This window comes from Somniosus microcephalus, chromosome 23 (genome assembly GCF_052327205.1).
Source record: "Somniosus microcephalus isolate GS21.2 chromosome 23, FLI_Smic_1.0, whole genome shotgun sequence".
Lineage (NCBI taxonomy): Eukaryota > Metazoa > Chordata > Chondrichthyes > Squaliformes > Somniosidae > Somniosus > Somniosus microcephalus.
The window spans coordinates 25,502,350-25,530,099 of NC_141009.1; the positions used below are offsets into that span (position 1 = coordinate 25,502,350).

Here is a 27,750-nt window from a genome sequence, read left to right on the forward strand (position 1 = left end):
CCTGTCCAAATCATACTGGAGTTTCTCTGCATCCTCCTCACAGCACACACGCCCACCCAACTTTGTGTCGTCTGCAAACTTGGAGATATTACATCTAGTTCCCTCGTCTAGATCATTAATATATATTGTGAATAGCTGGGGTCCCAAGACTGATCCCTGCGGTACCCCAGTAGTCACTGCTTGCCACTCGGAAAAAGACCCGTTTATTCCAACTCTTTGCTTCCTGTCTGCCAACCAGTTCTCTATCCAAGTTAATACCTTGCCCCCAATCCCATGTGCCTTAACTTTACACGCTAATCTCTTATGCGGGACCTTATCGAAAGCCTTCTGAAAGTCCAAATGCACCACATCCACTGGTTCTCCCTTATCTATTCTACCAGTTACATCCTCAAAAAATTCCAGTAGATTAGTCAAGCACGATTTACCTTTTGTAAATCCATGTTGATTTTGTCCGATCCTGTCACTGTTTTCCAAGTGCTCTGCTATTACATCTTTTATAATGGACTCTAGCATTTTCCCCACTACTAATGTCAGGCTTATCGGTCTGTAATTCCCCGTTTTCTCTCTACCACCTTTTTTGAATAGTGGGGTAACATGGGGTAACATTAGCTACCCGCCAATCCATGGGAACTGTTCCAGATTCCATCGAATGTTGGAAGATGACCAGCATTTTTTATTCATAGCTCTTGTTAACTCTCCATTTTTGATTCATTGTATTTTGAACTTCTTGACTAGTGATTTTCATTCCTTCTTGCTACTGGCTGATTGGAATTTTCTCTGCTTGTGGTGATTTGCTGTTCTCTGAATACAAAATTTGAACCAACCAAGTGCAAGAAATTTGCATAATATTTTGCTAAAGTGATTGTGCCAAATGCATATATAGAGGAGGAATGAAATAGCATGAAATGTATAAATTGTATTTACCACTGCCAACTCTCTTGTGGTGAGTCATGCAGTTTTATAGGGGTGTTTTGTCATGTAACAAGCAATGTATTACCTGGGCCACTTATTTCTGCTGACCAACACAAATTCTCTTTCATTGTGGTATTTTGGGGATTGAATTTCACAGCTGTTTTTCTCTGAAATCCGTGGTGGCAATTATGCTTGTGTTTCTAAATGTTCCAGGAAGGAAGCGTGCTTTATAGACAAGACTTGATATACAAGTAAAGGAATATTTATATATTTAATTTTCTTTTTTTAAAGCTGAGGTTGCACTGAAAGCTGGTGTGCAAGATATAGCAGGTAGGAGGTAACTATCTGGTGCTTGGCAGGAACAGGAGGTCATGTGATTTAGCAGCAATTGCCGGCAACAGTTCTTTGCTTAGAAAGCACCGAGAGATGGTCCAGCGATTTGGTGGTACTGAAGTACTAAAGTTTGGCAGTCGGCGGCAGGGATGTCGTATAGCTGGCAACACTGGACGGAGAGCCGGGGTGTGAGATTTGTCTCACTGGTTGATGCCTGGGGTTTTCCTGTGGTACCAAGGGCAAGGCCAAGAGTCTTGATAGCAGTTGGCAGAGGGAGAGGGGAGTGGGGTTCATTCCTGGATCTGGCAACACAAGTTTATAATAAGTGTATATACACATGTTTACGCTCATTAGAAACTTACAAACAATTGTTTTCTGATTGGTTCCTGGAAAAATAATTTTCCTTGGATAAATAAGAATCTCAAATGCATTAGTAAATATACAGGTTCCATTGTCTGTTTCTCTGGCAGGATAAATAAACACAAGGCTGCTTTGAAAATAATATTTTATTAATCAGCAATTTGTGCATCTTAGAAAGTGGATGTGATTGGCTGAGGCTTGCAACCAACATTCTCCAAATGGCCAGTCTTCCGATCAATCATAAACTCCTCCAGAGATTTTTGAGAACATTATTTACTTGTGGTAAGAGTCCCAAAGATTTTTTGGGGGATAACAAGCCGAACAACAAAATGGCTTCTGTTGTTGCCAGGAAAATAGACCAAAAAAAGGTACTTTGTGCAGCTTCTTGGGTTTTCCACTTGTTGACTCTAAAGATTGGAGTCTTATAGTTTCGGTCACCAGATAATCAAGCTCGCAACAATAAAATGTATTTTAAGACTTTTAGCAGCACTGCAAAATACAGAAAGAGCAAATAATATTTATACGTTCCAGGAACAGAAGGGCAGTTATCTTCTTAAGTCTGGTCTCTTCTGTTCAAGTCTGTTTTGTTCAGAGACAATGGCTATGCTGCCAATTCTAATACACAAGAGTGTTTACAATTCAGGAAATTTAGCCGTCTTGACCTTTTTCTATGAACATCCTCCTCAACTTTTGTTTATGAAGAGGCCAACCATAATCACAAGGCTGTCCCTATTTTCACACCTATATATCACTACTTGTTTTTTTACGCAGTAGCTACAAAAATAAGCCAGATCATGATATATTACATCCAGGCATTGTGATTTCAATTGCCTACACTTTAGCTCTCGTAACAGCCAGTATTTTCCCTTTATCAGAAAAATATAAACAACAACATACTTGCTAGCTTAACAGATTCTCACTGACCTGCTAGGAAAGGTCACAAAAAGTCATGTAAAGGCTATCATTAGCACAATAGTCTTAAAGAAAATACGTAACAGTACAAAATTTATGAGCATGTTGTCCAGCTGGCCGCAGGGATTACATTACATACTCAACAACAAATAATTAGTGTTTCACTCGCCTATTGCACCTTTTTGATAAACTTTATGTAAAAAGCAATTTGCAATCAGAGGCCCTGAATTATCTTCACCCCTTTTTAAGACCAATAGCTTGTTCTTGCTGGTCAGTCTGCCTCCATGTCCTTATTCAAGTCTCCACTGAATTAGTAAAGAGACAAGAATAAATATTAAAATCAATAAATGTGAAAACCAAGCAACTAACGCTAAACTTTCCAATTCCTGTTTTAAAAAAAATTAAATGAATTTAACCAGACTCACGGGGACAAAACTATCTCACTTGCACACTAATATAATGAAAGTGGAGCAACTACTTCAGCACATTGTGAGTAACAAATGTTTTAAGATACTCGAAGTGCTGAACCTATAATCAGACATGAGGGCAGAGATAAAAAGATAATGAACTAAAATGAGAGACACGATTCAATTCCTGTGGAATCTTTCAACATTCTGCATGAGGAAAAGCAGCCTTGGGATATATCTCGGCAGAATTCAAAAACCTAGTCAATAAATTTACAGTGGCAGTAGCCATATCTGCCTACAACATTAAGATCCGTACATCAAAACATCGATTGTTACCATAGACAGAAAGGCTGCGAGTACTTGCTGATTATAGATATGTCATTTGCAGTGGAAAGCAAATTTCCAAAGGCCAAACCAAAAAAAAAAACCCTGAAAAGAGCAAAGGTGGCAAAAGAATGAATGCAAATCAAGTAGATGACACTTCAATCAAAAAAGAACTTTTATTGTTGTAATGTACTTGAACAACACACCAGAAAGCAAGGATAAGATCAGGTTTGATGTGATGTTCTCCCTGGTGCCAAAACTCATGGTTGAGGCTCACACGTGGGTATTGGGCATTTGGGTGAGATACTGGGAGGTGACTGCACCTGTGGAATTGGCCTCGAGCAGCAGGAAAGGAGGAGGATTTGTCTCCGTAAGTAGTGAGGCATTATTTCAACAGTGTGAATGTTAGGTCTCGTATGTTAAAGGCCTATCGGGCCACAATTGTTGCTGCTGACACTTTAATCAGCAAAACACTAGAAGTCAGATCTCTCAAACCTCAATTACAATGTTTTAATCGACAACTTGGGTACTAACTTGATTTTGGGGAGTAGTTTACTGTCTCCATTTGGTAACTCCTGATGTCACTCAAGGAACTGTTTGTCAAGGAGTCAGAAAATGGTCAGTATAGGATATTGTTGCAAGTTCCATGGAACTTAAAGTCTCACTTCCAAAAAGATACTTTATTAAGCTATAGTTTGAACATTGGAAATATTTCCCCTTCAATGTTAAGTGTTGTTTCAGTGTGTTAAAATGTAACACTCTTCTGATTTGAATAGAACCAAAAATACTGTAATGGTGGAATATGCTTTTGATTTTATTAACTGATCAGTACTCCATTAATGATACTAGACCTATCAAACTGCCTTCTAATGGACTGGCACAATGGGTTAGCATATTGACCTTTCAACTGTGGGATGGGTCAAATCTAGCCCAGATTGATGGATCTAAGCCTCCCCTATATATTGGCTGTACGGTATGAAATTATTGTGAAGACTTTCAAACCAGTTACTAATTCTCGTTCATGCACTCCACAAAAACTGCCTGTACTTACCTAAACCATAAGCATGTTTGGGACGTGGAAAACAGTCACATTGGAGCTACTCCAATGTCGCTGGAGACTGAACAGGCTGGGGCTCTCTTCTCTAGAAAAGCACAAACTGAGAGGTGACTTGATGGAGGTCTTTTAAAATTATGATGGGTTTCGATAGGGTCGATGTAGAGAAGATGTTTCCACTTGTGGGAAGTCTAAAACTAGGGGCCATAAATATGATGGTCACTAATAAATCCAAGAAGGAATTCAGGAGAAACTTGTATCACTGGAATCCTGATTTCCAAACATTTCCCGTCTGACCATCTGAGTACACTGTTTCCCTCTATGTTCGTGTGCATTGTCAAATCTAGTGCTAGTTGAAATAACCAAAATGAGAAGACACATCTTTGCCAGATACCCGCTTTTACTTTAAACCATTCACGTTCTATCCTCTACTTTAACTCAACAGCCCATTTCATCTCGGAGTTCCTTCTGCTATTTATGTATTTGAGGATACCTCATCATCAAAGTTACCAGACTGCAAGTCTATACAGCCTATGAAAAGCTTTTTAAAACTGGTGATTAATGAAGTCAACATTATCTTTGTAGATTTTTGTGTATTACAGCAGTTTGGTTTTTGCTCGATCTTCTGTTTCTGAACCAGCTTATTAACGTATTTGCCTACATAACCACAGTAACTACACTTCAAAAGTAATTGGCCATGAAGCACGTTGGGGCATGCTGAGGTGCTATATTAATGCAATTTTCCTCATTTGGTTCCTTTCACTCTTTTTTTTTGTTTTACTATTCGACAACATGATAAATACTGTTTCCTGGACTGATTATAGTAGCCATATGCCAATTGACCGAATCTGATAGGCTACCCTTGTTTGTTTATGATGCCTCTTTTTTTTAGTCCATGGGATTCTCCAGCACCCATGCTGTATTTAATAGGTGTTTTATTTCTCATCTACATGCTGCCCCTTGACGACATGATCTGAAAACATGTCGGGTTCTGCATGTACGCTGACACCACCCAGCTCGACTTCAACAACGCCTCCTCGGCCTCTGCCTCTGATTTGTTGCGCTGCTTGTTTGAAATCCAGTATTGGGTGAGCAGAAATTTCCTCCAATTAAATATTGGGAAGACCGAAGCTATTGTCTTCAGCCCCCACTACAAACTCCGTTCCCTAGCACCGACTCCATCCCTCTCCCTGGCCACTGTCTGAGGCTGAACCAGACTGTTTAAAACGTTGGCACCCTGTTTAACCCTCAGTGGAGCTTCCGACCCCATATCCTCTCCATCACCAAGACCGCCTTCGTAATATCGCCTGTCTCTTCCCCGCCTCTGCTCATCTGCTGAAACCCTTGTCTATGCCTTTGTTACCTCTAGACGACTATTCCAATGCTCTCCTGACCAGCCTACCACCTTGCACCCTCCGTAAACTTGAGTTCATCCAAAACTCTGCTGTCCGTATCCTAGCTCGCACCAACTCCCGTTCACCCATCACCCCTGTGCTCGCTGACCTACATTGGCTCCCTATCTGGCAATGTCTCAATTTTTAAAATGATCAACCTTGGTTTTTTTTGATAACACTCCTGTGAAGTGCCTTGGGATGTTTTATTATGTTAAGGCGCTATATAAATATATAAGTTGTTTTCAAATCCCTCCATGGCCTTGCCCCTCCCTATCTCTGAAACCTCCTCCAGCCCTACAATTCTAGCCTCCAATTCTGTGTTCCTCCAATTCTAACCTCATGCGCATCGACGATTGTCTTTGCTCCACCATTGGTGGCCATGCCTTCAGCTGCCTTCGCCCTAAGCGCTGAAATTCCCTCCCTAAACCTCTCTGCCGCTACCTCTTCCCCTTTTAAGACAGTCCATAAAACCTACATCTTTGACCAAGCTTTTGGTCTTGATAATTGCTCCTGCGAAGCACCTTGCGATGTTTCACTAAGTTAAAGGTGCTAAATGCAAGTTGTTGTTTTTGTCTGTTTTGCCATTATTTCTGCACCACTCTTGTTTCTGTTATTAGTTTGACATTTCCATACTCCTTGACTTCAATTGCAAAGGGCCTTATCGTGACCTCACAGTTTGCAATTGCATGGAATTTTCGGCTTTTCTTGTTCACATTTGTTGAAAGCATTTTATGTAGTATTTGATTTTGCTTCTTCTGCAGTTAAAGTCCATCCATTGTAGTCTTCTACGGGAAATGACCTTTGTCCCTTTCTGCCCTATTGAAGCTTTGTTCAGCTGACGAGGCCGTAAGCTCTGGAATTCCCTCCGAGTCTCCAGCCCTCCACCATTCTCTCCTCCTTTAAGATCCTCCTTAAAACCTGCCTCTTTGGCCAAGCATTTTACCACCTGTCTTGAGATGGGTTGATGCTGAGTTGCATATTTGTCCTTTCTGAAACTTTGTGATGTTGCTTATTCATCTTCTCATTTATCTTGGGTATTTTCCCAATTATAAAATTTTTACTATAAATTAAACTTCTTATTTGCGCTTCATCGGGTGACAAATCCCTCTCTGACGATTTCTCCAGCAACACAGAAAAGGATGGGATTGCTTCCCACCTGCAGTGTGTTCCTTTCTGGGTCAGCAGAAGTGACCGTTTTCTTTGTTCATGGAGTTGCCCATAGGTTAGGCCGTCCACTACTCCTAAAGGTGAAAGTTAATGTGGCTGCAGAAAGATCAAGGCTACCTCCCGGTTAACCAAAGTGCAGTAGTAATGACACTCCTTTATCAGCAAAGCCTAAGTTTGAAGCCAACCCAGGTTCTTTGCCCTCTGCCACTGCACCTCGCTCCCCCCAAAAAAGTACAACGTGAAATGAGTTTAGACACCTTCAATTTTGTTCTTGGAGGGTGCTAAACACAGCACTGATATGTCATGTTCAAAAAATAGCTGAGGGGAGAAGAGCAAAGTAATAATGTTTGAGGAGGATGGTTTTCTAAAGTTCAGGTCTGGGCAGTTGTGGAAACTTCACACTGCATTTGTTTCTACTCCACACAAGACAGACGACCTATTTCCTTGAATTCAAAAACATTCCATAAATTGACATGCTTAATTTGATAAAATTCACCGTGAAACGATTTTGGGGCTTCCACACCCCAGCTTTTATGTTGCTTTGAATGGGTTTTGTTTACCTAGAGATGGGATTTGTGAGATCCTAGGCTTGATTCCCAGTCTGTGCTGTTAGCTGATCCCTGGTGACAGCCTTTAGGAGAGTATGGGGAAACTAAATATAATTGTGATGAATAAATGTTGGCGGAGCCCTGAGCTTGGGGTGCTTGGTCTATTCTGATACGAAGTATACTGGGAAGCTGAGAGTAGGCCACAAATATTTCCTGCTGATTGTGAAAGCTGGGCAGGAAAGCTCCCATCACTTTGTCCTTCTGTTGTTCTCCTCGAACTCTGGTCAGTACCTAGTGGTTAAGCAGCAGAAATGTTCATTCTCAGGACATGTGTGTGTTTTCATTATTTTTGAGAATGTTATTCTCTTGATTGTCCAGCAAAACTAGCAAGTGTTGTAGCATGATGAAAAACCTAATCACAGAATGAGGCAAAATGAGAAACAATATTGTTCTAATGCATATTGTCTGGTTTGTCAATATACTTTATTGCTGAGCAGTAAAACTTGGGTTTGCACGTCAATAAGTTGGGCTATTTTGAAAGGCCAGATGCCTCTCTCCAGTGAGCATGGAGGGAAATTGACTGATGAGCCACTCGTACACTTCCTCCTAGTGATGAGTTGCAAAGACATTGATCGATACTTCAGAATAAGTTGCTGTTGCCTTCCTCAACTAAAGAAGTGTAGGATGTTCCCTGTACTCCACTTGAGGGGAATTTTATAAAAAGACTCCGATTTTGCTGTGAGCGGTGAGGGAATGGCTTTCACCATTCACCTCTTGTACAGTTGCCCAGAGACTTTCCGCAGGCTTGTCAGTTGAGATTTCTAGTAATTGGTTGTCTGATCCAGTGCAGCGCCCTCTACAGGAAATCTGTGCGCAGCTCAAGCAGCAGGGAGGCTCATCAACCAATCAGATTGAAGAATCCTCACTGAGACACGCAGACTGCAAAGTAAAAAGCAGGAAATATAAACCACATTTCAATCATTGTACAGGAAGACTGGAACATACACATGGGATTAAGGGAGAGACAGAAGAGAAAAACAGAAACTAAAAAAGTATTCATTTTCATTTTTTGAAAAATCTGCAATGTTAATTTTCTTGAGGGAATGAGACTCCACACTTCTAAAATTAATTTTTCAGGGCCAGAGAGGTGGTTCAGCAGTAATTAGCACTTATTACACCATTAAAAACTCAGTTACTCCTGATTGCACAAGCCCTAACTTTTTCATCTGTCTTTAGTGCTAGATTAGTGGGTAACTACCCTAAGTTCACACCATTACAGTGATTTCTGTGCAGATTCCATCGGTGAAGACTGCAACAACGCAGCCTGTGGAGGAGCAGGATATCCTTGACGGCAACTTCCGGGTTGCCGAGTTTAACTGCTTGTGTGCGGACGCTAGAAGTTGCCGTCAGTTTTACCCTGTAATAACGGCGAGCGCTGTGAGCCTCACCATTAGTAGTACAGCAAAATCCGGGCCAATGCGAATGATGGAACAGAATATTAGAGCACATGGCATGATGGAATAGTGGGATTTAAGTTTAAATTCCCTACTTGGCTGAGTCTGAACTTTTTGTTACTTTGGCCAAGAAAGGTGCTGAGCAGAATCTGGGCTCCTCTTCTACTGAGGAAGGGGAAATGTGAAATGCTGCAGTGGGCTGTACAGTGCAAAATTTTGGACTGCACCATGTCTGTGTTTGCTTTTTCTTGATTTACTGGCAAATCCTAGTGTGCTTTACGCTGGAATAAAGGTTCGAGCTGACTAAGCTGTGTCTGTTCCAGCATAACTATGATGAAATTAACCCATTCTATTCACGATGCTTATCTTGCATTGTATCGAACGCTTGGCAACAGTGCAAATCTCATCAATCTGCATGTTCAAAAACCTCCATTACAAATGTATAAGTTAAAAGTTCAATTTCACTCTGCTTTTTTTCTATCCTAGTTTGGCAGCTTTTTGACTGATTTGCTTGGCCTTCAAACTTTTCTCCTGTTTCTCATGTTTTTTTTCCTCTACCTGCCCTTTTTGAAAATATAAATCCGTCTTTGGGGTGAGATGTTGAACCAAGGCCCCATCTGTCCTCTCGGATGGATGTAAAAGATCTTTTGCCAGTATGCAAGGAAGAGCAGGGGGTTCTGTGTTCTGGCCAACATTTACCCCCCCCCCCCCCCCCCCCCGACCGACATTACTGAAGCAGATTATCTAGCCACTTATCTCATTGCTGTTTGTGGGACTTTGTGTGCAAATTGGCTGCTGCGTTTCTCTACATTACAACAGTGACTACACTTCAAAAATACTTAATTGTCTCTGAAGTACTGAGGTCATGAAAGGTGCTGCATAAATGCAATTTTTTCCTTTTTGTATTAGGATCCGTAAAAACCTTAGTATTCATTTTTTATGTGCAAGTGACTTCAGCTTTTTCCCCGCTCTATGCGTTTGAATGCAGGAGTTGGATTTCTACACTTAATCCACAGCTTTGTAAGCAACTAATTTGGGTACTCGCGAAGAAAAATTATTCTAAAAGGATACACTGAACAATAAGAGGGTATGTATGTAGAATTTTAAGTTAAATTAAATGTATTGTGGTATACAGTTGATAAATTGAGAGAGTCATGGAAAAAGCCTTTTTGTTTTATGAACTGATTGTTTCCCTTGCATTGGGTGTGAAAATACAATAACTGCTATATAAATAGGTGACCGTGATACAATGTTGTCATTTTTCATTCAGGCATCCCCTGCAAAGCCATAATTACCTAATTAAGCTGCTAATTATGAGATTAGTATTGTGAGTGCACTGACAGAATGCCCTTACTTTCAGTGTAGTTAAAAAGAACACCCTTATATTGGGTTGCAGTTATCTATGCAAAAGATAAAACTTTCAAATGTGGCTTTAATTTGTAATCAAAATAAATCATGGATAATGGTACTGCAAATGTCCTCACAGACTGCTTTAATGGGAGCTACTGTTGTGTATACTAAAATATTTTACTTCTGAGTAAAGCCAAGACTGCTGCACTGGTATTGTGTTTGTGATTTTTGTTGTTGTTGTTCTCCTCCCCCCCCCCCCCCCCCCCCTGCCCTTGCCTTGACTTATTGCATCCTCACAGCTTCTTGCTGCTGAGAAGATTGCTGCATGACTTTCCTAAGAATTCACCATAATGAGCCAACAGAAGACACATTTGCTACTGGCCAAGATAATACCCACTGGCCAAGATAATACTGTCAGCTTTTCTTCCCTGGGGTGCGATGCTGCATTACTGCAAAGTATCTTGTGTAGTACCCCAGCAAAGAGCTGCCAGAACTCGTCATTAGCATAGCTAGTCGATCCAGATGATAGTGAGTCATGGTAAGTTTAGTCTGCAATGCCTCTTTACCACAGTGTTCCAGAATTGGCTAATTCCTGATCTTATTTTGTAGACTTTTGCTTAAAGAGTAACAAAATAAAAATCCTTAACATTTTTTTACATTGCTAAAACTGTTCAGCCCAATTTTTATACAATGGGCATGTATGACTTAAACTGAATATAATGCTGAAGGATAAAATTCATGCATATGTTGCACACTCCCCTGGCAGTCATTAAATCATTTGAAGTATAATAACAGTGTAGGAGGTAAATTAACAAACCATTAACAATGTTATAAAGGCACAATTAAGGTGCCAACGTTTATTTGATGCATTGATGGGGTAGTAGTAATTTTTGAGTCTGAAATTGCAACCTTTTAGAGCCCTCTAAGCTGTTGCATTCAGGAACGCTCATTGTGCATTATGGTGTTCATTTGTTTAAAAATAATGATTAACCATTCCATTAAACTAACATCCTAACATCTCTAAATTGACATGTTTTGAAATTGTTTCCAGAGCATTGATGTGTTGCCTCTAATCCTCATACATGTCAATGTTTGTAAAAGTAGATAGTTTGTTATTTGACTTGTAGAAAACCATAGCATTTCTTAAATGACAGATATAAACAATTGCAAGTTTACAACAATCTTCTGCCTGTAAACAGAATGTTGCCTATAGGATGGGTTTTCGGCTAAATTGTTTTGAAATTAAAAAAAATAATGCTGTTAATGTTAGAGTTTCTTCACTGTTGATATTTTCAAACTAACCATTGAGTATATCAGGAACTTTTACCTTGCACGTCCAAAATCTCCTGCTGATATCAGAAATAAAACATGAAAAATAAAACTTAGCCCTGCTAGACATTAAGTGTGCTGTTTAAGCCACATGCACAGATACTTTAGCGCATAGCTGCTATCTTAATTCTGAAATAGACAAAAATACAGGGTCAATAAAATTAAAGCAAATTGCTAATTTTGATGGCAGTAGCTGTTGTTTTATTAACAAGCACATAACGTTCAATTGGCTGCAACCTCCTTCAATTACTAACTTTTAATGAAATTAAATCCTGTTATGAAATTAAATCCCGTTGTAAAAGTTATGTCCCTAAAGCTTTTAAAAATCTATTCAAGTGTCTTGAGATGCAAGAATGAAGTACAACATATTCTGGTAAGTATATGGGGAATATGTAATGGTCACCTGTTTCATCGCCATCAGTGGTCTGCCTAAGGCAGGTTCTGGCTCAATTCTCCTTTCTCCAAACGACTGTGTCTTGTGCTTCTCTCTTCAATGCTCTCATTCTTCAGGTTGTCCAAAAGAATCCTGCTTTTCCCCTCTCTCGATCTTTTTTCTTCCAATCGCTCTTCTAGCACCCCTTTCAACATTCCATTCCCTGTCCGCACGTGCCCTTTTTACTGGTATCAATCAAACTGCGTCCTTCTTGTATCATCTTCTTGTATTACCACTTCTATTACTTTTCTTATCTATGCACTTTACTTTCTTCAAACCTACACCTTCTAATGCTCTAGAAGCCTGACCTCTTTGCTTAGCATCCATGTTCCACCACTACACTCCATATCTAACTCTTCACTAATATTTTCTTCAGTTCTATATTCAGGTGTCCAGTCAATATCCTCTATTAGATGCAACTTTTTCCATTGTAATCCTAGCTCTCGCCACCATGTTGCATCTGCCATCGCCACTCATTATACTGTCTCATCTGATCCAACTGTTCCTCGTTTATTAAAATGCTCACTCTTTCACCTGCATTCCTACAAACCATCAAACTTTGGTCTCACCCACATCTTTTAAAATTCGTTTATGGGATGTGGGCGTCGCTGGCAAGGCTGGCATTTATTGTCCATCCCTAATTGCCCTCGAAGGTGGTGGTGAGCTGCCTTTTTGAACCGCTGCAGTCCGTGTGGTGAAGGTGCTCCCACAGCGCTGTTAGGGACGGAGTTCCAGGATTTTGACCCAGCGACAATGAAGGATCGGCGATATACTTCCAAGTCAGGATGGTGTGTGACTTGGAGGTGGTGGTGTTCCCATGAGCCTGCTGCCCTTGTCCTTCTAGGTGGTAGAGGTCACGGGTTTGGGAGGTGCTGCCGAAGAAGCCTTGGCGAGTTGCTGCAGTGCATCTTGTAGATAGTACACATTGCAGCCACGGTACGCCGGTGGTGGAGGGAGTGAATGTTTAAGGTGGTAGATGGGGTGCCAATCAAGCGGGCTGCTTTGTCCTAGATGGTGTCGAGCTTCTTGAGTGTTGTTGCAGCTACACTCATCCAGGCAAGTGGAGAGTATTCCATCACACTCTGTACTTGTGCCTTGTAGATGGTAGAAAGGCTTTGGGGAGTCGGGAGGTGAGACACTCGCCGCAGAATACCAAGCCTCTGACCTGCGCTTGTTGCCACAGTATTTATGTGGCTGGTCCAGTTAAGTTTCTGGTCAACGGTGATCCCCAGGATGTTGATGGTGGGGGATTCGGCAATGGTAATGCCATTGAATGTCAAGGGGCAGTGGTTAAACGCTCGCTTGTTGGAGATAGTCATTGCCTGGCACTTGTCAGCCCAAGCCTGAACGTCGTTCAGGTCTTGTTGCATGTGGGCATGGACTGCTTCATTATCTGAGGATAAAAACAGAAAATGCTGGAGATACTCCACAGGTCAGGCAGCATCTGTGAAGAGCGAAACAGTGTTAACGTTTCAGGTCGATGACCTTTCGTCAGAACTGGAAAAAAGCAGGAAATGGAACAGATTTTTAAGCACGTGTAGGAGCTGCCGAGTATCTCCAGCATTTTCTGTTTTTATTTCAGATTTCCAGCATCTGCAGTATTTTCTTTTTGTATCATTATCTGAGGAGTTGTGAATGGCGCTGAACACTGCAGTCATCAGCGAACATCCCCATTTCTGACCTTATGTTGGAGGGTAGGTCATTGATGAAGCAGCTGAAGATGGTTGGGCCTAGGACACTGCCTTGAGGAACTCCTGCAGTGATGTCCTCCTACTTCTTAGGCAGTCCCTTGGAACCGAGGATGACTTACTTCCACATTAAAAATGAGTTCTCAGGTGACGGATGAGTCCAATGCGGGACCTACAGTCTCTGTCACAGGTGGGGCAGACGGTGGTTGAAGGGGCGGATGGGTGGGGTGCTTGGGTTGACGTGCGCTGCCTGCGCTTGGCTTCCGCTTGTTAACGGCAAAGAGACTCGAGGTGTTCGGCGCCTTTCTGGATGCTTCTCCTCCACTTTGTGCGGTCTTGGGCCAGGGATTCCCAGGTGTCGGTGGGGATGTTGCACTTTTTCAAGGAGGCTTTGAGGGTGTCCTTGAAGCGTTTCCTCTGCCCACCTGGGGCTCTCTTGCTGTACCGGAGCTTCGAGTAGAGCGCTTGTTTTGGGAGTCTTGTTTCGTGCATGCGGACGATGTGACCTGTCCATCGGAGCTGATCGAGCGTGGTCAAAGCTTCAATGCTGGGGATGTTGGCCTGAGCAAGAACACTGACGTTGGTGCGCCTATCCTGCCAATGGATTTGCAGGATCTTGCGGAGGCAGCGTTGGTGGTAGCTCTCCAGTGCTTTGAGGTGCCTGCTGTACATGGTCCATGTCTCTGAGGCATACAGCAGGGCGGGTATCACTACTGTTCTGTAGACCATGAGCTTAGTGCTGGGTTTGAGGTCCTGGTCTTCAAACACACTCTTCCTCAGGCGACCGAAGGCTGCACTGGCACACTGAAAGCGGTGTTGGACTTCGTCGTCGACGTCTGCCCTTGTTGACAGTAGGCTCCCGAGGTATGGAAAGTGGTCCACGTTGTCCAAGGCCTTGTCGTGGATTTTGATAATCGGGGGCAGTACTGTGTGGCGGGGGCAGGTTGGTAGAGGACCTTTGTCTTACGGATGTTTAGTGTAAGGCCCGTGCTCTCGTACGCTTCGGTGAAGGTGTTGACGATGGTTTGGAGTTTGACCTCCGAGTGAGTGCAGACGCAAGCGTCATCTGCATACTGTGCGGATTCTGCCCACTAAGGGGCACAATGGACATGATCTTCACCGCATGTCAATTACAAGAGAAATACAGGGAACAGCACCAACCGCTGTACATGGCCTTCTTTGATCTCACAAAGGCCTTCGACACTGTCAACCGTGAGGGATTATGGAGTGTCCTCCTCGTATTCAGCTGCCCTCAAAAGTTTGTCACCATCCTCCGCCTGCTTCACGACGACATGCAAGCCGTGATCCTGACCAACGGTTCCACCACAGACCCAATTCACGTACAAACCGGGGTCAAGCAAGGCTGTGTCATCGCACCAATGCTCTTCTCGATCTTCCTTGCTGCAATGCTCCATCTCTCCCTCAGTAAGCTCCCCGCTGGAGTGGACCTAATTTACAGACAAACAGGAAACTGTTCAACCTCCTTCACCTCCAGTCCAGATCCAAGGTCGTCCTATCCTCTGTCGTCGAATTACAGTGATGCCATGGGGCTGTGATGATTGACCTTCAATCACGACAACCATCGTCCTTTGTGCTAGGTATGACTCCAGCCAGTGGAGAGTTCTCCTCTTTTTTCCCCCCCCACCCCCCAGATTCCCATTGACTTGTTTTACTAGGGCTCCTTGATGCCACACTCGGTCAAATGCTGCCTTGATGTCAAGGGCAGTCACTCTCACCTCTGGAATTCAGCTCCTTTGTCCATGTTTGGACCAAGGCTGTAATGAGGTCGGGAGCAGAGTGGTCTTAGCGGAACCCAAACTGGGCATCAGTGAGCAGGTTATAGGTGAGTAAGTGCCACTTGATAGCACTGTCGATGACCCATTCCATCACTTTGCTGATGATTGAGTAGACTGATGGGGTGGTTATTGGCCGGATTGGATTGATCTTTATTCCATAATAAACTGCTGCATCATTCAGGCTGTCTACCAACAACTGTAGTCCATTCATGGTACTTGCTATCAAGGCTTTGTCATTAAAAAAAAATCTGACCACTTTAACGAGTTGATCTTCAACTTTCACTCCGCCCCCTACCTGATGAAGCGTTTCTCTGACTCTTGCTTCTGCATAAATGTTGGACAACATGGGTGATGAGCACCATCCTCTCCCAATCAATCCTGGTTTTGACTCTCCATCCGCTACCCTTACACTTAGTTTGTCCCCTATACAAAGCCTATATTGGGAATTTATTTCCCCAATCCTTACCGGTATTCTTTAGTACCTCCATTAGGTTGACCCTTGTGTAGAAAAAATAATTCCTAATTTCGCATCTAGCTTTTTTTCCCCCAGAGGTATCATAATTATTTTCATGAAATCATCTGGCCATTCCCCTTTCAAGTACCTGATTTACACAAATTAACAAATCTGTTGCCTCCGATCTCTTGATTTTAATTAATTCTGCTGATATCTCCTCAATGCCTGCAGCCTTTCCATTCTTGAGCTCACTTATTGCAGCCCTCACTTCACATTCAAGCATGTAATCGTTTGTTTTATTGGTGAGGAGAACCTCGCAGCATGCGTGATGGTGGACGTGAATCAGTTGTGCATGTGACCCTCACCAATTCAATCCATCTGACACATTGCCCATTATATACATTCTATTTATATTTGTAATAGAGGAGGAATTCATTTTTGTGAAGATGCTTGTCTTGTTTGTAAACCACCAGTTAAACATTTTAAGAAAGAAATCAGGTTTAAATGGAGAAAAGGATCCATCCTTGATCCCCTTCTCTTCGTCATTTATATGCTAACTCTTGATTATAATCCAGAAGCATGAGATCAGCTTTCACTTGCAAGCGGACAACATCCAGCTTTTTTTTGCCTCTTCCATCAACCCTGTCTGTTGCTGCAATCTTCAATGCCCTTGCAACATTCAATCCTGAAAGAGCTGAAATTTTCTTCAGCTTTATGTTGCCAAAACCAAAGCAATCCTCTGTGTCCTGTCAATACATGCTTCTAGCCTCGACTCCGTAAACCCCTCTCGCTGCCCGTCTAGAGTTGCAGAATCTTGCTGTTACTTTTTGAGCCTGAACCAAGTTTCCATCTTCCCATCAAATTCTATTAGACCACTGCTTTCCACCTTAGTAACTTTATTTACACCTATCCCTCCCACCCCCCCCCCCCCCCCCCTTCCTCTGCTGCTGAAACAGTAACCTCCCCTTTTTATCACCTCAAGGCTTGACTACTCTTCCACTCTCTAGCCAGGCTCCATCCTCCACGTTCTAACTCATTCAGAATGCCTTGACGCACATTTTCGTCTGCATGAAGTCCCACACTCCCATGCGACAGAATTCTCACCCCTCTTGTTGGCTGTTGTCCACAAGTATATTTTTTCTTATTTATTTTTCTCACTGGAATCAGTGCGTTCATACCAGCTGTTGCTCCACTCCTTCAGCACTGATACTGAAATGGAAACTCTACCCCCTGACATCTACCTCTTCATGTTGTAAAAAATAATAAACTGTTGTGCTAAACTATGATGCGACTCGTATTCTTGGAATGTGGTTCTTTTCCTTTTCTCACTGACTGGATGCAGGGAGGATGTTTCCTCTGGCTGGAGGGGGGTCTAGAACGAGGGGTCACAGTCTCAGGATACGAGGTAGGACATTTAGGACAGAGATGAGGAGAAATTTCTTCACTCAGAGGGTGGTGAACCTGTGGAATTCTCTACCACAGAAGGCTGTGGAGGCCAAGTCACTGAATATATTTAAGGAGGAGATAGATGGATTTCTAAAATAACAACAGAAAATGCTGGAAATACCCAGCAGGCCAGGCAGCATCCACGGATGTTATTTCAGATTTCCAGCATCCGCAGTATTTTGCTATTGTAGATAGATTTCTAGACGCATCAAGGGGTATGGGGAGAGAGCGGGAATATGGTATTGAGATAGAGGATCAGCCATGATCATATTGAATGGCGGAGCAGGCTCGAAGGGCCAAATGGCCTACTCCTGCTCCTATTTTTCTATGTTTTCTGTGTTTCACTCTACGGAAACTATTGGGCTTGATGACCTCCCATTGAAAGCTCCAGAGGCGCACACTGGTTTGAAAAAGGCTGATAATTAGCTTTTTTTTTTAAAAAGTGTCCGGCACCCAGCAAAGTTAAGGAACTTTATTATTTCAAAAAGAGCTGCCAATCAAAACTATATTTGAACAAATAAGATGTCTGTGTTTGAATTAAATTGAATGGCTTGGTTTGTCCCTTGGGCACTTGCTCAATGACGACCACTGATTAAGCAATAATTGTATCAAAATGAGCTGAAACGTCCTTCTGTGCACGAAGCTGATTTTTAGCCTCTTGTGTGACAGAATTAAGGAAGCCAATACCATGCAAAATCTTAGGCAATAATGCTTCACTTTGTCATACAGCTTTCTCGACTAAATTCATGCGGGCACTTTTACTCGCCCCACATTTGTAGGTATAGCTCTTGCTATCTGTAGGGTTGTTATTCCAGTAGTTTAGCCTTTTTTAAAGTCAGCTGTGTTGGAATTATACATTTTAATAGTGGTGATTGTCAACATAATAAGCAGGAAGGAAATTACATGTGCAGCATTAAAGTAATATTGCAATCTGTCAGAGCCCTTCAAAGAAAACAAATATGATGAATATATAATTTTCTTGTACTATATTACAGCATCTTCGATACAGCAATGTTTGCATAGATATTAAAATACAAAATAATTCCGTTTTGTAGAACCTGAATTATTGGTTTGTATTGTTAATTAGTAGGTTGCCGCATCATATGTACTAACTAAGTATGTAATTTGTGTTTGTCAGGAAAAACTACTTTTACTTGTGAATTGGTTAAGAATCTGAAACTCCTTTTACAAGCTGCTATGCTCCATCTCTGTCCTGTATGTCCAGTGCTAAGGATAAGGGGTAAGCCATTTCGGACTGAGATGAGGAGGAATTTCTTCACCCAGAGAGTGGTGAACCTGTGGAATTCTCTGCCACAGAAGGCAGTTGAGGCCAGTTCATTAAATATATTCAAGAAGGAGTTGGATATATTTCTTGAGGCTAAAGGGATCAAGGGGTATGGGGAGAAAGCAGGTACAGGAAACTTTTGTTTAAACGGAGGTTAAATATCCGGAACGCTCTATCCACCGGCAAAATTCAGGAGTCGGTTCAGATAAGTTTTTTTTACTTTTCGTTGCTTTTTTTCTCCAGTCGTGGCTCTGCAAGCGTCTAGCTGAAGCTGTTGCTTAGCTACAGAGACGCTTGCAAGCTGCGCCGACTGTTTTGAAGCTGTTGCTAAGCAACAGGGTTTGTTGCTTCAGACGGAGCTCAGAAGCCCCATATGTTTTAACATTAGCGCTCGTTTCTCTGGCAGTGTTGACCGACCGGCACCAGCTTGGTCCCGTCAGTGTCGGATACCAGAAAGTTTGCTGTACAGGGTATCGAATTTGGATGATCAGCTATGATCTCATTAAATGGTGGAGCGGGCTCGAGGGGCTGAGTGGCCTATTCCTGCTCCTATCTTCTATGTTTCATGGCACTTGATTGGGTGACTTTTGTGATAATAACTTCCGGGAAGTTATGTCATCACTTCCTGTGAACTGTGTACATACCTCACTTCCTGTCATATGTCACTTCCTGATGGACTGGTATAAATACTGGACTGTTCAGTATTGTAAGAGGCTTCTACCAGAGGCATGGTAAAGACCTCTCTTGTATATAGTGTGTTTGTAAGTTGCTTAAAGCTTACCTTAAAGTTACTTGATGTGTAAGACTCCTTTTCTTACATCAATTTAAGCAACTTAATATTTACACTCTCAAATACTAGACCTTCGGACAAACTCGGAGTTAAGGATCCAGGGAACCACCCATCATGGAGAGAATCCTTAGACCTATTCGCCTGGACTTGGACCCGAATACACCAGCAGCTGGCAGGGTATGGAAGCATTGGTACCGTACTTTTGAGAATTTTCTGGATGAATGTGAAGCGGATGCTCCTACTAGATTGAGGATACTTATCAACTATGTGACCCCAAAAGTGTTCGAATATGTTGATGAATGGGATAATTACGATGAGGTGATTCGGGCACTTAAGAAACTGTATGCCAAGACTCCAAATGAGGTCTATGCTAGACATCTGCTGGCCACAGCCCAACAAGGGCCAGGGGGATTGATTAACTAATTCCTTATAGAACTTCGCAGGCTCAGCATAGATTGTAACTTTCAGGCAGCCTCAGCTGAGCTGTACCGCGAAGAAATGATTCGTGATGCTTTCATCTGCGGGATTGCCTCTCCATTTATACGCCAGCGTCTACTAGAAAGTAAAACACTTGAGCTACAAAAAGCTTTTGACCTAGCTTGTTCTCTGGATTTGGCAAAGAGAAATGCAGACCTCTATCAGCTGCCCAGATCTCGATCTGCTGCTGTAACTGCAACCAGACAATTCAAGCGGTCTCAGGTGAACCCTATCATGGGGGAATCTAATTCTGATGAAGAAGAGGAGGATGACCCCACTTTAGCAGCCTCTTGGCAATCTAGGAGGGAATGCTTCCTTTGTGGAGATGCTTTTCACCCTAGGAAAACCTGCCCTGCTCGCAATGCAATCTGCAGTTATTGCAAAAAAAAAAGGGACACTTTGCTAAAGTTTGCCTATCAAGGGCCTCTACGAGGGCCAATCCAGCTAAGGCCTACCGAACTGCCCCAATTAGGGCCTATCAGGATGCTCCAGCTAGGACCTATCAAGCTTCCTCTCGAGCTCTCTCCCGAAGAAGCACACCGAGAGTTTTAGCCACTCTCTGTGCAACGACACCAATTACAGCTGCTTGACCACAGAACCTGTCTCATGCAGCCACAAAAGTTTCAATTAAAGGGCATACCTTAGATGCCTTAATTGACTCAGGAAGTACTGATAGTTTCATTAAGGAACAGATTGTTGCGAAATTGAAACTACATGTCTTCCCATCGGACCAGGCAATTGCGATGGCTCAGTCATCACTGAATACCAGAATCTCCTGCTTTTGTATTGTTGATATGACACTTAATGGTCGCATGTATCCCTCCACCCGACTTTCGGTACTCAAGGACTTATGTAGTGATCTCCTCTTAGGGCTGGATTTCCAGAAACAGCATAAGAAACTCACTATTGAGTTCGGCGGATCCAAACCTGGTCTTACTATTTCTAATATACCGTCTAAATTACCGTTTTGTGCATTGTCAGCAGCTTCACTGGATGAACCCTCATTATTTGCCAGTATTCCGCCTCAATGCAAACCAATAATAATGAAATCGCGGCGCTTTAATCAGGAAGACCAATCTTTTATTGAGGCTGAAATCTCTCGACTTCTAGCAGAGGATATCATCGAACCATGTTCATCGCCCTGGCGGGCTCAAGTCGTCATTGTCAAGAACCCTCTAAAACCTCACAAACAGCGACTATGCATTGATTATTCGCAAACCATCAATCAATATACCGACTTGGACGCCTACCCATTGCCACGCATTGATGATATGGTTAATAAACTGGCCGAATACAAAGTGTTCTCAACTTACGACTTAAAAAGTGCCTATCATCAAGTACCCTTGAAGGTCTCAGATAAGCAGTACACGGCCTTTGAGGCTAATGGACGGCTGTGCCAATTTCGTCGCCTCCCATTCGGGGTTACTAATGGAGTGGCTGTCTTCCAACGGGCAATGGATGGCCTGGTTAAACAGGAAAGCCTAAGGGATACTTTTCTCTATCTTGATAACATTACCATTGCAGGTCACGATCAACAGGAACACGACGCCAACCTCCAAAAATTTCGGGATGCCCTCCATCGCCGTAATTTAACCCTGAATGAATCCAAATCTGTTGAGTCGCAACCGACCATCAACATCCTTGGCTACTGCGTAGGCAATGGTATCATTAAGCCAGACCCAGAAAGACTTCGCCCGCTCCAAGAGCTCCCGCCACCTAAGAATCCGGCTTCTTTACGTCGGGCTCTCTGTCTGTTTGCACACTACGCTAAATGGATTCCTCATTTTTTCGGACAAAATCCAACCCTTGCTGCATGCTAGATCATTTCCACTGGGAACAGCAGCTGTTGCAGCCTTTAACCTTCTCAAAAAACAGTTGGAGAAAGCAGCTCTTCACTCCATCGATGAGAATCTCCCTTTCGTGGTTGAATGTGATGCCTCGGAGGTGGCGATCTCGGCTACTCTGAATCAGGAAGGTCGTCCTGTAGCATTTATGTCCAGGACCTTACAAGGTGCCGAGCTACATTATCCACCGGTTGAGAAGGAAGCCACGGCCATCATAGAGGCAGTACGGAAGTGGAACCATTTTCTAGCTCGCCAGCACTTTACATTAATCACGGACCAACGATCAGTCGCCTTCATGCTCGATAATCGAAAACGAACCAAAATTAAGAATAATAAAATACAACTTTGGAGGATGGAACTGGCCTCTTTTGGTTATACCATTCTCTATCGGCCAGGCAAGGAGAATGTGGCCCCGGACACCCTCACACGGGCATTCTGCTCCTCTATGTCGTCGTCGACTCTCATGGATGTCCACAATGGATTGTGTCATCCTGGCGTTACGCGCATGCTACATTTCGTACGATCACGGAATCTCCCTTTTTCCACTGGAGATGTAAAGAAAATATGCTCAGAATGCCGGCTTTGTGCGGAATTAAAACCTCAGTTCTTCCGCCCCTCAGATGGTATACTCATACATGCAACCCAACCAATGCAACGACTTAGCATCGATTTTAAGGGCCCAGTGCCCTCTTCAACTCGGAACACATATTTGCTCACCATGATCGAATATTCACGTTTTCCGTTTGCCTTCCCCTGCTCCAATATGCTGGCGTCCACAGTAATCTGCTGCCTTGAGCAGGTATTTTCTCTCTGTGGCATGCCGGCTTACATTCACTCAGATCGGGGTCCATCCTTTATGTCAAGGGAATTCAAGGACTACCTCTCAGAACGGGGAATTGCTACAAGCAAAACAACACCATACCATCCCATCGGAAATGGGCAGGTAGAGAGGTATAACGGTATCATCTGGAATTCCGTACGTCTCGCTTTAAGATCTCGGGGCCTACCAGACCAGCAATGGGAAACAGTGCTTCCGGATGCATTGCACTCTATACGGTCCCTGCTTTCTACAGCCACAAATACTACACCTCATGAGCGGTTCTTTGGATTCCAGCGTCGCTCATCTCATGGGACGTCACTCCCGTCATGGCTAACTACTCCTGGACCTGTATTACTCCGAAGATACGTTCGGACGTCTAAAAATGACCCTCTTGTAGACGAGGTCGAACTAACCAATGCCAACCCCACCTATGCAAACATACGATATTCCGATGGCCGAGAATCTACCGTATCATTACGGGATCTGGCTCCCTGCCCACCAGGACCTAGTGGGACATCGGGTGATGGCATTTCACCAGGAAACTCTTGGGACCTATCGGGTACCCCTCTCCAGGATCCTGATCGGACACCAACTAGCTTGGTGCCGGTAGAACCCCGTGCTCAAGGTTGCGACCCTCCCAGTACCGCGCATGAAAGTACTGATCCGCCACAGACCAGCTCTGCACCTCCCTCTGAACAGAGGCAGTCCGACTTTGAACCTATTGGGGCTCGTACACGGAGCCATGATCTCCCCGACCCTTCACAGGGTAATCCAGGCCACACAGACTCTGACCAATGGCCAACCGCATGTAAGCGGACCAGCGACCCTCTACGACGGGAACCCAAACGGGTGCGACTCTTCCTTGTTCGGCGGCTGCGGAACAAAAGGTAGACCACAGCCTCCTAAATCCTGCAGGAGGGAAGAATGTGATAATAATAATAACTTCCGGGAAGTTATGTCATCACTTCCTGTGAACTGTGAACTATGAACTGTGTACATACTTCACTTCCTGCCATGTCACTTCCTGTTGGACTGGTATAAATACTGGACTGTTCAGTATTGTAAGAGGCTTCTACCAGAGGCATGGTAAAGACCTCTCTTGTATATAGTGTGTTTGTAAGTTGCTTAAAGCTTACCTTAAAGTTACTTGATGTGTAAGACTCCTTTTCTTACATCAACTTTTATTTGCCATCTGAGCAATTTTTAACAGATTTGTCTTTACATAGCATTGTAACCTGTAACGCCAGTACCTTCTCATTTGTGATTGTCTATATTTAAGCTTTAAGGATGGTTGCTACCAGTTGTTCTTTTAATTTTAAAAGGTAAAGTTTTCTTAACGTCTCTTTCTCTCGCAAGCACTCTTTCTCATGCTCGCTTACTTTCTTCCCCCTCCCTCTTCTCCACTCTGCACCCCAGAACTATTTTAAACATAGTAAAAAATGATATGCCAACCCATTCCCCTGGCCTGTCACAATTTTTTTTTGATAGTGAAATATATCTTTTTAAGAATGTGATTGAATTTGAAGGGGAATAAGAATGGACAAACTGAAATATCAAATACTCTTCAGTACACCATGTTCTTGTGGTGATGGGAGTATGGAATGCAGCTGGTCCAATGTTGAATAGTGTGGGCTGTAGGGTTGGATTGATATCCTGGAGTTGGGCACAATTAACTCCAGGGGTCAGGGAGACATCTCCGAGAGCTTTATCTTCTTCGATCTGTTACCCGTAGTTTGTCTTGTCCCTCAGTACATTGTCAGTTGGGTTAAGAACATACTTTGGTAAATTGTTAATAGTCTGCGGAGGGAATTGCTTCAGTGATTGAATTGTTTTTTCTTGTTTAATAATTCACATTCCTCTCCACACCTTTTGTTCTGGAATTTTGGTTTGACTGTGTAGACCTTCACTACAGGAAAGCTGAAATTTTTCTTTTAGTCGTGTTTGTAGAGTCCTTTTTACCAACTTGGGGGAAATTTCAAAGTGAAATTATTATAGTCATTAAAAAAAAGTTGCTCCAACTAATTTGCGACTTTTCACTTGGTGCCAATATTATGAAGTGATTTTTAATTTTTTGAAGATTACTGGTCGATCTTCTGTGGCATTGCACAGGGGAGTTAAGACTGTGTAGTCATGAGAAGCAAGGTAAGAGGCCAGAGCATAATTGGACGGGGGCAAGCAAATGTATTTCAGTTGACATTTTAAAGTCCTACATTCTGCCATTTTTTTAATAGTTTGCCATAATAAATTCCTATGTCCACATTAATAATGGAAACTGCTTCTATAAACTTGACATGCTGGAATGACCCCCTCCCTCCATTGGTAGCACTGCAGTGCCTCCACTGGGGAGAACATAATTCCAACATGACAAGTTTACCTAGGCGCTCACCATTGGAAGTGGTGATGTAGAAAGTTGATGGGAAGTGCACAAAGAGCCATTTTTTTTTAATTGTAGAAAGGCAGATTACATTGCTACTACTTGTTACAGTGCTGTAAAGTTGAGAACTGTAAGTAGTCAAAACACATTTCAAAATTACTGTAATTTGATCGTAATGAATTCAAATGTAAGCATACCTTTTGGATATTCACTCCTGTCTTGAGGGCAATCGTATCTTCTAATCCACAATAACTGGTATACTTTCAGTTTAGTATTATCGAAGTAAACAATTGGGTATTTCTGTTTACACTGTGGGCTGCATTATTCACAGCATAAGCCATGTTCTCTTTTTGCAGGTCTTTTGTTCTGTGGCTATGAACATAACGGTATACATTCAGTGTTTACATTCTAATAGCTCTGTTCTTTTCAGCCAGGTGCTATGGAAAATTCTGCATTACTAGACAAATGTCTCCAGCAGCCACCATTAACAGGAAACATAACAACCAATTAAAATGTTCTTTGCTTTCGCAGCCATTATGGGAACCACAGAATCTGTGTTTTCCCCCCTCTCTATGATGATGTAACACCCTGAGCAGTATTGCCTTAAGACCATGAGTTAACTTTTTCCAACCTCTTTGAAATGTTTTCTTCCTATTTCTATCTGTGGTAAAATAAAATAAAAAGAATTGGACAAATACATAACTGAGTTTATCATTTTTTCTTATTAATTTAAACCAGATTTTTAAAATATATGCCAAATGTTTGACGGTGTATTTCCAGTCTTTTTTGTTTTTATATTTGAAGCTCTTAATCAAGGAAGCTTTGTACTCTTAAGTGCATAAAACAAATATCTGTATTGTCGAGAAGGAACTTCATGGTACTAAATTTTTGAAGTTTTTCAAATGTTACGTTCTTTAAATTTCTCCCACCCCTTACTGATGGAAGTAAAGTATTACTCAATTGGTCTCTTGCCCAAATGACTACTCTGTGTCCTATCCACACGTACACATTTTACAATGGATCACTTGATATTGGTAAGCGCAAAAACCTTGCCAATCATTTTTTTCTCTTGTTTCCTTGCTGTATCAGGCATGCAGAGGCTAATTGAATTGTCCTCGATGCTACTTGGGTGAGATCAGTTAACCGAACACAGACTGATCTAGGAGCTTTCCTGGTGTGTGTGGCTCGGTTCCATGTGGTACATCTCAAATTGCTGAGAAGCAGAACAGCAGCTTCTACTCTTCAGCATAGAATTACATATCTATAGCACAAAACAGGCCATTTGGCCCAACTGGTCTATGCTGGCCTCTTTTCCGCCCCCCCCCCCCCCCCCCCCCGTCCCTAAACTCCTCTATTCCCTTCTCCCTCACATATGCATCAAGCCTCCCCTTAAACATGTCAAGACTATCTGCTTCAACCACACCATGTGGCAGTTCTTAAGAGATGTGTGTACAAATTTCTTCTGAATTCTTTATTTGCTCTGTTAGTGACTGTTTTATATTTATGCCCCCTTCTTTTGGACTCGCTCACAAGTGGAAACAGTTTCTCCATGTCCACCCTACTGAACCCCTTTATAATTTTAAAGACCTGGCAGAATCTGTGAATTGGCAATTGTATCACCAGCTTTGCTATTAGAAATGTCACTTTTTAAATTCATACTTTTTCTTAACGTTCTAACTGAGGGGCATTCCTGATGTCCTGTTGGGATTGAATGGACAGACCGGGTAGCCTGAGGATACACATGTCCACCTGTCAGCAGTCTGACCCCATTTCATGGGCAGCCCATGGTTCATTTGTAGATCTGGTAGATTAGACATGATGTTTGTGCATCGCCTCCCACCCACCCCTCCCTTTGCCTTAACATTGGCAGCTGTGCCTTCAGCTGTCACAGCCCCACACTCTGGAATGTCCTACCTTAAACCCTTCCATCTCTCCACTTCCCTCTCCTCCTTTAAGGCTCTCCTTTAAAAACCCACCACTTAGTCAACATACCTAATATTACTGTCTCAACATCACTAAAACAGATTATCTGGTCATTATCGCATTGCTGTTTTGGGAGCTTGCTGTGTGCAAATTGGCTGCTACATTTCCTACATTACAACAGTGACTACACTTCAAAAGTACTTAATTGGCTGTAAAGCGCTTTGGGACATCCGGTGGCTGTGAAAGGTGCTATATAAATGCAAGTCTTTTTCTTTTTCTGGCTTGGTGTCCATTTTAGTCTCTCTCACTTCTGTGCCTTGCGATTTATTTTTTAACATTAAAGGGGCTTCATAAATGCAAGTTGTTCTAACTCTCACTGATACAAAGGAAGGCAGGACCATTTGGGTTACAGTTGTTCCAGGCAGTTTTTTTGACTTGCCTTCTGGAGTGGTAGAGGTACAATATAGCCTCAATTATTTTGGATTTGTATATCTGTGCATCCTTTTTTAAGACTTAACATTCATTAAGCATAACATTTACCACCATATTTCCCATATCATAACTTACTACAGGAAACTTTGTGCTATCCGGCACCGACGGGACCGAGCTGTTGCCGTCCCATCAAAACTGCCGGACAAACCAGCGCTAATGTTGAAACATAGAGATTTTGAGCTCCGTATCTGGCAACAAACCCTGTTGCTTAGCAACAGCTTCTAAACAGTCGGCCGTACCTTGCAAGCGTCTCCGTAGCTTAGCAACAGCTTCAGCGAGACCTTGCAGAGCCTGACTGGTGGGGGAAAAAAAGGCAACGAAAAGAAAAAAAACCTAACGAAACGGCTCCTGATTTTTGCTGGTGGCTCGAGCATTCCGGACAGT

The 27,750-nt window shown here is 42.7% G+C and overlaps 1 protein-coding gene across 4 annotated transcripts in view; it reads left to right on the plus strand.

Annotated features, from left to right (window-relative positions):
* Positions 1–27,750, plus strand: part of mapkap1 (MAPK associated protein 1) — a 224,785-nt gene that overhangs the window by 9,268 nt on the left and 187,767 nt on the right. The window contains exon 2 of one of the 4 annotated variants that reach the window (XM_085965622.1): positions 19,506–19,613. The exons of the other annotated variants lie outside the window; for them this stretch is intronic. The gene's annotated coding sequence lies outside the window, so the exon portion shown is untranslated. The remainder of the gene's footprint in view (positions 1–19,505; positions 19,614–27,750) is intronic. 4 annotated transcript variants of the gene reach the window in all.